At 36.1% G+C, this 12,156-nt stretch overlaps 1 non-coding gene across 1 annotated transcript; it reads right to left on the bottom strand.

Moving 5' to 3' along the window:
- Positions 1-11,398: 11,398 nt before the first annotated feature.
- Positions 11,399-11,506, bottom strand: LOC112768515 (small nucleolar RNA R71). Its single transcript, XR_003185933.1, has one exon. It is a non-coding gene; the product is annotated as a small nucleolar RNA R71 (small nucleolar RNA).
- Between the last annotated feature and the right edge of the window lie 650 nt (positions 11,507-12,156).

The following is a 12,156-nucleotide window of genomic DNA, read 5'->3' as shown; positions in this document are numbered from 1 at the left end:
AAAGTACTTGGAAAATAGATTATAAGTTTCGAAAACTAAAAGGAAAAGAAATAAAAAAATTTGAATACTAAAATGATTACTTAATTAAAAAGATTTGAAAAATTTTGGATATGATTTTTGAAAATTGAAGAGAGAAAAAGTGGTTAGAAAGTTTTGAAAAAGATATGTCTTAAAATTAAAGTTACTTGTAAGAGAATAAATAAAAGAAAAGATTTGAAGAAGATGTGATTTTAAAATTTGAGATTAGAAAAGATAAGATAAGTTAGGTAAGAGAAGATAAGTTTTTAAATTAAAAAGTTTTGAAATTTAAATTTTAAATTTGAAAATTAAATTTTGAATTTTGAATTCTAAAATTTGAAATTTGAAATTTGAAATTTGAAATTTGAATTTTAAATTTTGAATTTTGAATTTTGAATTTTGAATTTTGAATTTTGAATTTTGAAAAAGTCAACAATATAAGATAAAGATTTGAAAAAGATTTAAATTTTGAAAAGTTTTGATTTTTAAAATTTTAAATTTAAATTTTGAAATTTGAATTTTGAGTTTTGGAATTTAATTGAAGTTTGAAATTTGAATTTGAAATAAGATAAGATAAGATTTTGAAATAGATTTGATTTTTGAAAAAGATTTGAATTTTGAAATTTAAAACTAAGATAAGATAAGATAAAAATTTTAAAATAAAAATCTAAATTTTTAAATGCAAATTTTGAAAATTCAATTAAAATAAAGAGACAAGATATATATTTTTTTTTAATTTAATGAGGAAAGAGAAACACAATAAAATGACACCAAACTTAAAATTTTTAGATCAAAACAAAAAAAACAAATAAGAAAACTTTGAATTTCAAGATGAACACCAAGAACAAATTTTAGAAATCTTTAAGAAAATAAAAGCACAAAGAACACCAAACTTAAAAATTTTTATACTTTGGACACTAATAATTCAAAAATGCACAATAAAAATAAGGAAAGACACAAAACGAGAAAAATTAAAGATCAAAAAAGGAAAATAAACAACAACAACAACTTGAAGATCAAGAAAGAACACGGAACTCGAAAATATGAAGAATAAAAAGAGCATACAATTCGAAAAATTGAAGGAAAATAAAAACATGCAATTGACACCAAACTTAAAACATCAAACTAAATTCAAACAGAAGACTCAAATTTAGTGACTCTAAACCAAAAAGATAAATTTTTTCCTAATCTAAGCAACAAGATGAACCGTCAGTTGTCCAAACTTGAACAATCCCCGGCAACGGCGCCAAAAACTTGGTGCATAAAATTGTGATCACACTTTTCACAACTCCGCACAACTAACCAGCAAGTGCACTGGGTCGTCCAAGTAATACCTTACGTGAGTAAGGGTCGATCTCACGGAGATTGTCGGCTTGAAGCAAGCTATGGTTATCTTGTAAATCTTAGTCAGGAGATTAATGATAAAAATTATTTTTATTTATAAAAAGTAAATAACATGAAATAAATGATACTTGTGATTTAGTAATGAGGAACAGGTTGAGGTTCCGAAGATGCTCTGTCTTCTGAATCTCTGCTTTCCTATTGTCTTCTTCTCCAAACATGCATGGTTTCCTTCCATGGCAAGCTGTATGATCCTCTCGGATGAAAAATACCAGGCATGGTTTCTGCATAGCTAATCAACTATCAGATCTCTCGTCTCGGATGAAAAATACCAGGTACAGCTACCACACGGCTAATCATCTATCGGTTTTCACTAGTGTTGGAATAGGATCTCTCTATCCTTTTGCACACTGTCACTGCACCCAACAGTCGTGAGTTTGAAGCTCGTCACAGTCATCCCTTTCCAAATCCTACTTGGAATACCACAGACAAGGTTTAGACTTTCTGGATCCCAGGAATGCTGCCAATTGGTTCTAGCTTCTACCACGAAGGTTCTAATCTCACGGACTCGGTCCGTGGATCAGAGACCCAAGAGATATGCACTCAAGTTGTGGCCCAATGACTACGTTGAGCTCAGATAGAACGGGAGTGGTTGTCAGGCACGCGTTCATAAAGTTGAGAATGATGATGAGTGTCACGAATCATCATATTCTTCATATTGAAGTACGAGTGAGTATCTTAGAACAGAATCAAGCGTATTTGAAAAGAAAACAGTAGTAATTGCATTAATCCATTGAGACACAGCAGAGCTCCTCACCCCCACCTATGGGGTTTAGAGACTCATGCCGTAGAAGATACAATATCAAATGTAAAATGTCATGAGTTCTAAATGAATCTCTAAAAGTAGTTTTTATACTAAACTAGTAACTTAGGTTTACAGAAAATGAGTAACTAAGTGCAGATAGTGCAGAAATCCACTTCTGGGGCCCACCTGGTGAGTGTTTGGTCTGAGCTTTCAAGCTTCCACGTGCATATGCCTCAAATTGGAGTTAAACGCCACCCTGGGTGCCGAAATGGGCGTTTAACGCCAAGAAGTGTGCCAGTTCTGGCATTTTACACCAGAAAGTTTCTGGCTGGCGTTTAATGCCAATTTGGGCCATCAAATCTCAGACAAAGTATGGACTATTTTATATTGCTCAAAAGCCCAAGATGTCTACTTTCCAATGCAATTGAGAGCGCACCAATTGGGCTTCTGTAGCTCTAGAAAATCCACTTCGAGTGCAGGAGGGTCAGAATCCAACAGCATCTGCAGTCCTTTCTCAGCCTCTGAATCAGATTTTTGCTCAGGTCCCTCAATTTTAGCCAAAAAATATCTGAAATTATAGAAAAACACACAAACTCATAGTAAAGTCCAGAAATGTGATTTTTTCATAAAAACTAATAAAAATATAATAAAAAGTAACTAAAACATACTAAAAACTATGTAAAAACAATGCCAAAAAGGGTATAAATTATCCGCTCATCAGTCGCTCTGTCTGCACTAAAAGAGGAAAACTAACTCTCTCCTCTGGGTTGGGCAACACTAATTCATAATTCTTCTCATCCTCCCTACACTCACAGATCCTATGAAGTCGCCTAAGTTTCTCACAGTACTCAGGGTCGGCTAACACACATCAGGACTATGGAGTCTAGCCAATCCGCCATACCAGCAGGGACTTTGGTCGACATCTCAACAATATTCTTACAGGAAGACATACAGCAAACTACACCTACAGCAAAGAAAAATTACAAGGGGTCACTACCAAAACAACTCAGACAGAATCGGAAAGGGAGGAAACAACCAACAAACAACAACTATAGCAGTAAAAGGACACCCTAGGATTCACACAAAGCAAAAGAGATCAAACGCCAGAAGTTCATGGGCATCCTTTGGAGGCAACAGTACAGAGCACAGAAAATATCGCAAAAACATACAACCCTAGACCTCCCAAACAAGAGTAAAACTCCTACGTTTCCCCAAAACAAAGACAGCAGAGATAAAGCAAGATTACAACTTTGATCAAAACAAGACCATGCAATCTTCTAGAAAAGCTTCAACCTTTTTAAGGAAATGCAATAAAGATCAAAACTTTGTGCGAAAACACAAGCATGCAAAGCACATATAAAAATGACTATTAAGAAACAAAAGAAAAGAAGAGTACCAACCTGTGATTAAGAGGGAGTAAGCGATGAATGCGCGAACAAAAACACGAGCAACCCACACTAACAAGCGCCGCAGAAAGAAAAGTAGGAAACTTGGGGGCAAGAAATCAGAGGAGAAAAAGCCAAAGAAAAGAAATTCTTTTTTGTCTTCAAGACGAAACGAAACAGAAGGAAGAAGGAAACTGAAACTAAGAGCGAAGCCCTTTTTTATTTCAAAATAAAAGTTGAAGGGGGAAAAGAAACGGCAAAGCAAAGGAAAGCCCAATCAATAGGCATTTAAGGCACATGCGTATTCCCAAGAAAATAACCCTCCTCGAAGAAACAAACGAGGCAGTAAAGGAGCAAAAGCAAGGAAAACGCTTCGCATTCAAACACAGCATAAAACTCGCAAACGAAAGAACAGATTGAACCAAAAATGCTTAAGCACAACTTCCCCAAAGAAATCGAAGCGTAGAAAGCACGATCTCATGGAAAGGTCTGAACTCAAGCAGGGGCATTGTTCATACCCTGGGTCGAGCTACATGATCCGGATTGGACGAAGACAAGAATGACCGACCTCTTGTAAGGTTGGACGACACCGACCTCTTCCTAAAAGAGTTCGGCCAAATCACCAGAAGCCCAAAACATGCCCAGGACAGAAACACACAGCCCACCTCAAAAGCAGCTGGCGGCAAGATAGATGATCTTACCAAAAGATAAGATAAGATAACAAACTTATCACAAGGGAGGTCACTCAACACTACTATAAATACACTGGAGCACCCAGGTATAACTCATACTCTGAGTCTACAAAAAACCTGCCTAAAGCACATGCTAACTTAAGCATCAGAGTCTCTTGCAGGTACCACCACCCTCTGATGACCAAGGATCAGCAGCATCTCCAACTCTACCAGGTCGGACACAGCAGCACCGACCAGCACAGAAGATCTCGTTCGAGATCGACCTTCAGTTTCAGGTAACCCTCGGAACACTAACCATTATCCACCATACCAACCAAATTACCCCCAAGAACCACTACCTCAATATACACCATCTCCATACCCTTATCAAGAAGAACCACCTTCGTATTATGAGCCCTTTCTCCCAACAAATGAACCCTCCTATCCACCCCAAGCTCCCATAGTTGATACCTTTGGTGTTATTCGCCAAGGGCAAAGAGAGCTTCAAACCACACTTACCGCTACTCTCACTGGTCTCACCTCTACTCTCCAAGCTCTTATATCCCGTGTGGATCCACATAATGATCTCTCCATCCACCACCACACTCCATGAAAGAACACCCATATCCATCAATCCAAGAGCAACATGATCCCAATTATGCTATTGACATGGAACAAGAGAGAAAGGATCGTCTTAGGGACTTAATGGATCGGATTCATGCATCTATACTTCGAGAGAAGCAAGAAGAGGCCCAAAAGGTGGAGGTAGTAGAGACCCTTGAAGATGAAGGAACAGTTAAAGAATTAGGGGAGGTTGAACAAAAGGGAAGTTCCATCATTGAAGACAATTCTACACTAAGTGACATTAAAGACCTTGTTGAAACTTCTTCCATCGTATGTGAAAGCAATGTTGAGGAAGAATGTCTACACCCTCCAACACATGACTTGATCAAAGAGGAAGAGTTGGAAGAAGTTAACAAGAAAGTAGGAATTGAAGGAAGTTGTCAAGCGGTGGAAGACATCAAGAAGGAGTTTGATTTTGTACTAGAGCAAGTGGAGAAAGCTGAAATTATCAAAGAAGAGGAAGTGGTTGAAGACTTAGGAGACGCGGAACCTCCATGGAAAACTCAAGTCATAGAGCCTTCTACCAAGACGTTTGAATTTGATGTTGAGGAAGGTGTACGACCTCCAAGGCATATCATGGTTGAAGACTTTGAGGAGGTTGATCATGAGATGGATTCAATAATTGATAATTTTTTATCTACAATTGAATCCTCTCCCATTGGACTTGAAGAAGAGGTTAATGTTGAAGAATCTTGTCAAGAGGTGGAGATCATCAAAGAGGAGCCCAAGAGAGTGAAGCATACATTGGCAGGGCCGCCACTGGAGACACCTCTCCCGAAGCCATCACCATACATTCTTTCATTCAAGTGGGTAAATCTCTTCCCCTTATGCTTTAATTTCTCACTTGCATACAGTTTGCTTAACACGGATGGACAACTTAGAGCTCTTTGTGGTTGTAATAGCAAAAGGGGGATGGTTAGTGGTAGGCAATACAATCCTAGGTTCGTTATGGTTAGATGCTCAAGGTCTAAGTGCAATGGTTGGTATAGTTCTCAATTGATTGGGTCTAGGAAGTTGTTGGGATGCCTCAGTGAGAATTCAGATTACTTGCCACCTGGTTGGAACAATGATGATCAACTTAGAGACAGGAGTAGAAACAAGGTTGGGATCTCGGCATACAAGAGGATCAACTTTGGAAGCTCAAAGCTTGTGAAGAACTTCATCAAGGCTTGGTGAATTCACTTGGAAATGTTGGAGCTTATTGGAAGTCCAAGCGTTGGTGGATGTTTCTGGATGAGTTCAAGCACAAGCCACCATGGAAAGGAGCTCACCAAACGTCCAACTTAAGGACGTTAACTAAAAGTGCTAGGCGGGAGACACCCCACCATGGTAAATTCTTCTTATTTTCTCTTTTATTTATATTAGTAATAAATTGAATTTTTATTCTTAGTTAGGATTATTTCATTTAAGCTATGGTTTCACTTATTTAATAAAATTTGGCTTTACTTTGGTACCTTAAAAGTTTATTTAAAAAAAATAATAAATAAATAAATAAAAAGAAAAAAACGAATAAAAAAAAGGGGCCACGCGCACGCGTCATATTGAATGTTACTCTCTGATACATTTTTCCTGAGAGTTGTGCTCGAACTGTGCGGGTGTCGGGTGATGTGCCTAGCGCATAACCCACCCCACACGTACGTGTTACCCAGCCAATTCGTCTTTTTATGCGTATGCGTGAGCGACGCTTACGCGTCGTATTCTCAACCTGCTATCCACGCGTACGCATGGACGACGCTTACGCGTTGTTTTTCTTCCCCGATTCCTTTTTTCTTCTTTCTCCTCTCATTTATTATTCTTTCCTCTTCCTTTTTCACTTTCTTCTCCTCCCTTCTCATCCTTATTCTCTTTCATTCTCTTTTACTTATTGCATTTGCATACTTTCATTCATTTCATTTTAACTTTGTTTGCATGTTTTTATTTTCTTTTCTAAGTTTGCTATTTTTCCATTAGTGTTGAATTTTCTTACTCACCTGTTGAATATGCTTGCATTGTTTTGGTGCTTAGTGAATGATGAATGGGAAATTGATGGTAAAGAATTTCACTAATGAAATCTCGTTACAAGTATAGTTTCTAAACCAACAATAATCCTTTCACACAAAAATTTGTTTGTCACAAGTAACAAACCCCTAATAAATCTAATAATCGAAGTATTTAAACCTCGGGTCGTCTCTCAAAAGAATTGCAGGGTAGTGTTCTTGTTATTGGTTATGAGTTGTATGTTTTGGGGTTTTGAATGAGGAACATGAAAAGTAAATGGCAATGGAATTCAAATGATAAAACGGTCTTGGCAAGGTTTGGTGGTCAAGGATCTCTATCCTTATCACTAACCACAACATGATAATTGCAAGGATCAATCCCATTAAATCATCCTCTAACAAGTAAAGGAAAGTCAAATGAGCTATATTAATCTAAGTCCATAAGTCCTAGCTATTCACTAATTGAATTAATGAGAGCTAGAGTCAATGGCTATCAATTTACCAATCACTTGGACATTAATAACTTGATGAGCGGATAATTTATACGCTTTTTGGCATTGTTTTTACATAGTTTTTAGTATGATTTAGTTAGTTTTTAATATATTTTTATTAGTTTTTAAATAAAAATCACATTTCTGGACTTTACTATGAGTTTGTGTGTTTTTCTATGATTTCAGATATTTTCTGGCTGAAATTGAGGGACTTGAGCAAAAATCAGATTCAGAGGTTGAAGAAGGACTGCAGATGTTGTTGGATTCTAACCTCCCTGCACTCAAAGTAGATTTTCTGGAGCTATAGAACTCCAAATGGCGCGCTCTCAATTGGGTTGGAAAGTAGACATCTAGGGCTTTCCAGCAATATATAATAGTCTATATGTTTCTCGAGTTTAGACGACGCAAACTGGCGTTCAAAGCCAGCTTTCTGCCCTATTTTGGAGTCAAACGCCAGAAACAGGTTGCAAAGCAGAGTTAAACGCCAGAAACATATTACAAATAGGTGTTTAACTCCAAAAAGAGTCTCTACACATGAAAGCTTAATGCTCAGCCCAAGCACACACCAAGTGGGCCCGGGAGTGGATTTCTGCATCATTTACTTATTTCTGTAAACCCTAGTAACTAGTTTAGTATAAATAGAACTTTTTACTATTGTATTTACATATTGGGATGTTTAGTTCTTAGATCATGGGGGCTGGCCTCTCAGCCATGCCTGGACTTTGTTCTTATGTATTTTCAATGGTAGAGTTTTTACACACCATAGATTAAGGTGTGGAGCTCTGCTGCTCCTTGAGTATTAATACAAAGTACTACTATTTTTCTATTCAATTCAAGTTTATTCCTATTCTAAGATATTCATTCGCACCCAAGAACATGATGAATGTGATGATTATGTGACGCTCATCACCATTCTCACCCATGAACGCGTGCCTGACAACCACTTCCGTTCTACATGAAGACGAGACAGAATGAGTATCTCTTAGATATCTAATACATGGAACCGAGTCCGAGATATTAGAGTCTTCGTGGTATAAGTTAGAACCCATGGATGGCCATTCCTGAGATCCAAAAATTCTAAACCTTGTCTGTGGTATTCCGAGTAGGATCTGGGAAGGGATGGCTGTGACGAGCTTCAAACTCGCGAGTGCTGGGCGTAGTGACAGACGCAAAAGGATAGTAAATCCTATTCCAGTATGATCGAGAACCGACAGATGATTAGCCATGCAGTGACAGCGCATTGGACCATTTTCACAGAGAGGATGGGATGTAGCCATTGACAACGGTGATGCCCTACATACAGCTTGCCATGGAAGGGAGTAGGAATGATTGGATGAAGACAGCAGGAAAGCAGAGGTTCAGGAGGAACAAAAGCATCTCTATACGCTTATCTGAAATTCTCACCAATGAATTACATAAGTATCTCTATCCTAGTTTATATTTCATTTATATTTTTATTATCAATTCACCATAACCATTTGAATCCACCTGACTGAGATTTACAAGGTGACCATAGCTTGCTTCAAGCCGACAATCTCCGAGGGATCGACCCTTACTCACGTAAGGTTTATTACTTGGACGACCCAGCGCACTTGCTGGTTAGTTGTGCGAATTTGTGACAAAGTGTGATTCACATTTGAGAGCACCAAGTGTTTAGCGCCATTGTTGATGATCGCAATTTCGTGCACTAAATTTTTGGCGCCGTTGCCGGGGATTGTTCGAGTTTGGACAACTGACGGTTCATCTTGTTGCTCAGATTATGTAATTTTATTTTATTTTTAAGCTCTTTTATTTCTTATTTTTGAAAAATATAAAAAAAATTTTTAAATAGTTTTTCAAAAAAAAATTTAATTTATGTTCTTCAGAATTTTTAAGAAGGAATTCTAGCGGTTCATGAAGCATGTTGAAGCCTGGCTGGCTGTAAAGCCATGTCTAATTCATTTGGACTGGGGCTTCCACCTATCAGCATAGAATGAAGTTGGATGAAGTATTAGTTGTTGTATGCCTGATTTGTATGCTGAAGCTTGGCTGGCCATTGGCCATGTCTAGTGTTTTGGACCGGAGCTTTCACTGAAAGCTTGGCTGGCTAGTAAGCCATGTCTAATTCCTGGACCAGAGCTTTAGACTAACATTGCAGATTCTTGGAATTCTTATTGAAAATTTTGAAATCCTTATTTTCTTTTTCCAATTAATTTTCGAAAAATACCAAAAGAATAATAAAATCATAAAATCAAAAATAATTTGATGTTTCTTGTTTGAGTCTAGTGTCAAATTGTAAATTTGGTGTCAGTTGCATGTTTGTTTCTTTCTTGCATTTTTCGAAAATTCATCATGCATTCTTCATGATCTTCAAGTTGTTCTTGATGAATCCTCTTGTTTGATCTTCATGTTTTCTTGTTTTGCATCTTTTCTTGTTTTTCATGTGCATTTTCAATTTGTTAGTGTCTAATTATTGAAAATTTCTAAGTTTGGTGTCTTGCATGTTTTTCTTTTCTTAAAAATTTTCAAAAATAAGTTCTTGGTGTTCATCTTGACATTCAAAGTGTTCTTGGTGTTCATCTTGACATTCATAGTGTTCTTGCATGCATCATTTGTTTTGATCCAAAACTTTCATGCATTGAGTCTTTTTATTGTTTTTCTCTCTCATCATTAAAAATTCAAAAATAAAAAAATATCTTTCCCTTTTTCACTCATAAATTTTCGAAAATTTGAGTTGACTTTTTTCAAAAATTTTTAAAATTTAGTTGTTTCTTATGAGTCAAATCAAATTTTCAATTTAAAAATTCTATCTTTTTCAAATCTTTTTCAAAAATCAAATCTTTTTCATTTTTCTTTTATGATTTTCGAAAATTTATAAAATCAATTTTTAAAATCTTTTTCTTATTTTATTTCATAATTTCAAAACCTTTACTAACAATTAATGTGATTGATTCAAAAATTTCAAGTTGTTACTTGCCTATTAAGAAAGATTCAATCTTTAAATTTTAAAATCATATCTTTTTAAATTTCTTTTTCAAATCTTTTTCAATTTAAGTTTCAATCATATCTTTTTCAAAATTAATTTCAAAATCTTTTCTAACTTCTTATCTTTTCAAAATTAAATTTCAAATCCTTTCCAACTAATTCTATCTTTTTGTTTCAATCATATCTTTTTCAAAACTACCTAACTAACTCTCTCTCTAATTTTTGAAAATCACCTTCCCTCTTTTTCAAAATTTCTTTTTAATTAACTATTTATTTTAAATTTTAATTTGATTTAATTTTATTTTTCTTTTTAAATTTTTGAATTTTTATTTTAAATTCAAATTAAAAACAAAAATATTTTTATTTTAATTTATTTAATTTTTGAATTCTCTCATCTCTTATCTCCTTCTATTTAACTATTCATCTACTAATACTTCTCTTCCACCCAAAATTCGAACACCATCTTCCTCTCTGTGTTCGAGTTTTTCTCTTCCCCTTCTTTTATTCTTCTCTTCTTATACTTACATAAGGAATCTCTATACTGTGACATAGAGGATTTCATATTTTCTTTTCTGTTTTCTTCTTTTTCATATGAGCAGGAACAAGGATAAGAACATTCTTGTTGAAGCTGATCCTGAACCTGAAAGGACTCTAAAGAGGAAGCTAAGGGAAGCTAAAGCACAACTCTCTGGAGAAAATCTGACAGAAATTTTCAAAAAAGAAGGAGACATGGCTGAAAATAATAACAATGCAAGGAAGATGCTTGGTGACTTTACTGCACCAAATTCCAATTTACATGGAAGAAGCATATCAATCCCTGTCATTGGAGCAAACAATTTTGAGCTAAAACCTCAATTAGTTTCTCTGATGCAACAGAACTGCAAGTTTTATGGACTCCCATCAGAAGATCCTTTTTCAGTTCTTAACTGAATTCTTGCAAATCTGTGATACTGTTAAGATCAATGGGGCTGATCTTGAGGTCTACAGGCTTATGCTTTTCCCGTTTACTGTAAGAGACAGAGCTAGAATATGGTTGGACTCTCAACCTAAAGACAGCCTGAACTCTTGGGATAAGCTGGTCACGGCTTTCTTAGCCAAGTTCTTTCCTCCTCAAAAGCTTAGTAAGCTTAGAGTGGATGTTCAAACCTTCAAACAGAAAGAAGGTGAGTCCCTCTATGAAGCTTGGGAGAGATACAAGGAACTGACCAAAAAGTGTCCTTCTGACATGCTTTCAGAATGGACCATCCTGGATATATTCTATGATGGTCTGTCTGAATTATCTAAAATGTCATTGGACCATTCTGCAGGTGGATCCATTCACCTAAAGAAAACGCCTGTAGAAGCTCAAGAACTCATTGACATGGTTACAAATAACCAGTTCATGTACACTTCTGAAAGGAATCCTATGAGGAAGGAATTTCTTGAAATTAATACTCTGAATGCCATATTTGCTTAGAATAAAATATTGACTCAGCAAGTCAATATGATCTCTCAGAGTCTGAATGGATTGAAGGAATCATCCAACAGTACTAAAGAGGCATCTTCTGAAGAAGAAGCTTATGATCCTAAGAACCCTGCAATAGCAGAGGTGAATTACATGGGTGAACCCTATGGAAACACCTATAATCCCTCATGGAGAAATCATCCAAATTTCTCATGGAAGGATCAACAAAAGCCTCAACAAGCCTTTAATAATGGTGGAAGAAACAGGTTTAGCAATAGCAAGCCTTTTCCATCATCCACTTAGCAACAGACAGAGAATTCTTAGCAGAATCTATCTAGCTTAGCAAATATAGTCTCTGATCTATCTAAGGCCACTTTAAGTTTCATGAATGAAACAAGATCCTCCATTAGAAATTTGGAGGCACAAGTGGGCCAGCT

This window comes from Arachis hypogaea, chromosome 17 (genome assembly GCF_003086295.3).
Source record: "Arachis hypogaea cultivar Tifrunner chromosome 17, arahy.Tifrunner.gnm2.J5K5, whole genome shotgun sequence".
In the NCBI taxonomy this organism is placed as follows: Eukaryota; Viridiplantae; Streptophyta; class Magnoliopsida; order Fabales; family Fabaceae; genus Arachis; species Arachis hypogaea.
Note: the sequence above shows the minus strand (reverse complement) of the source record. Positions and strands in the feature narration are given on the sequence as shown.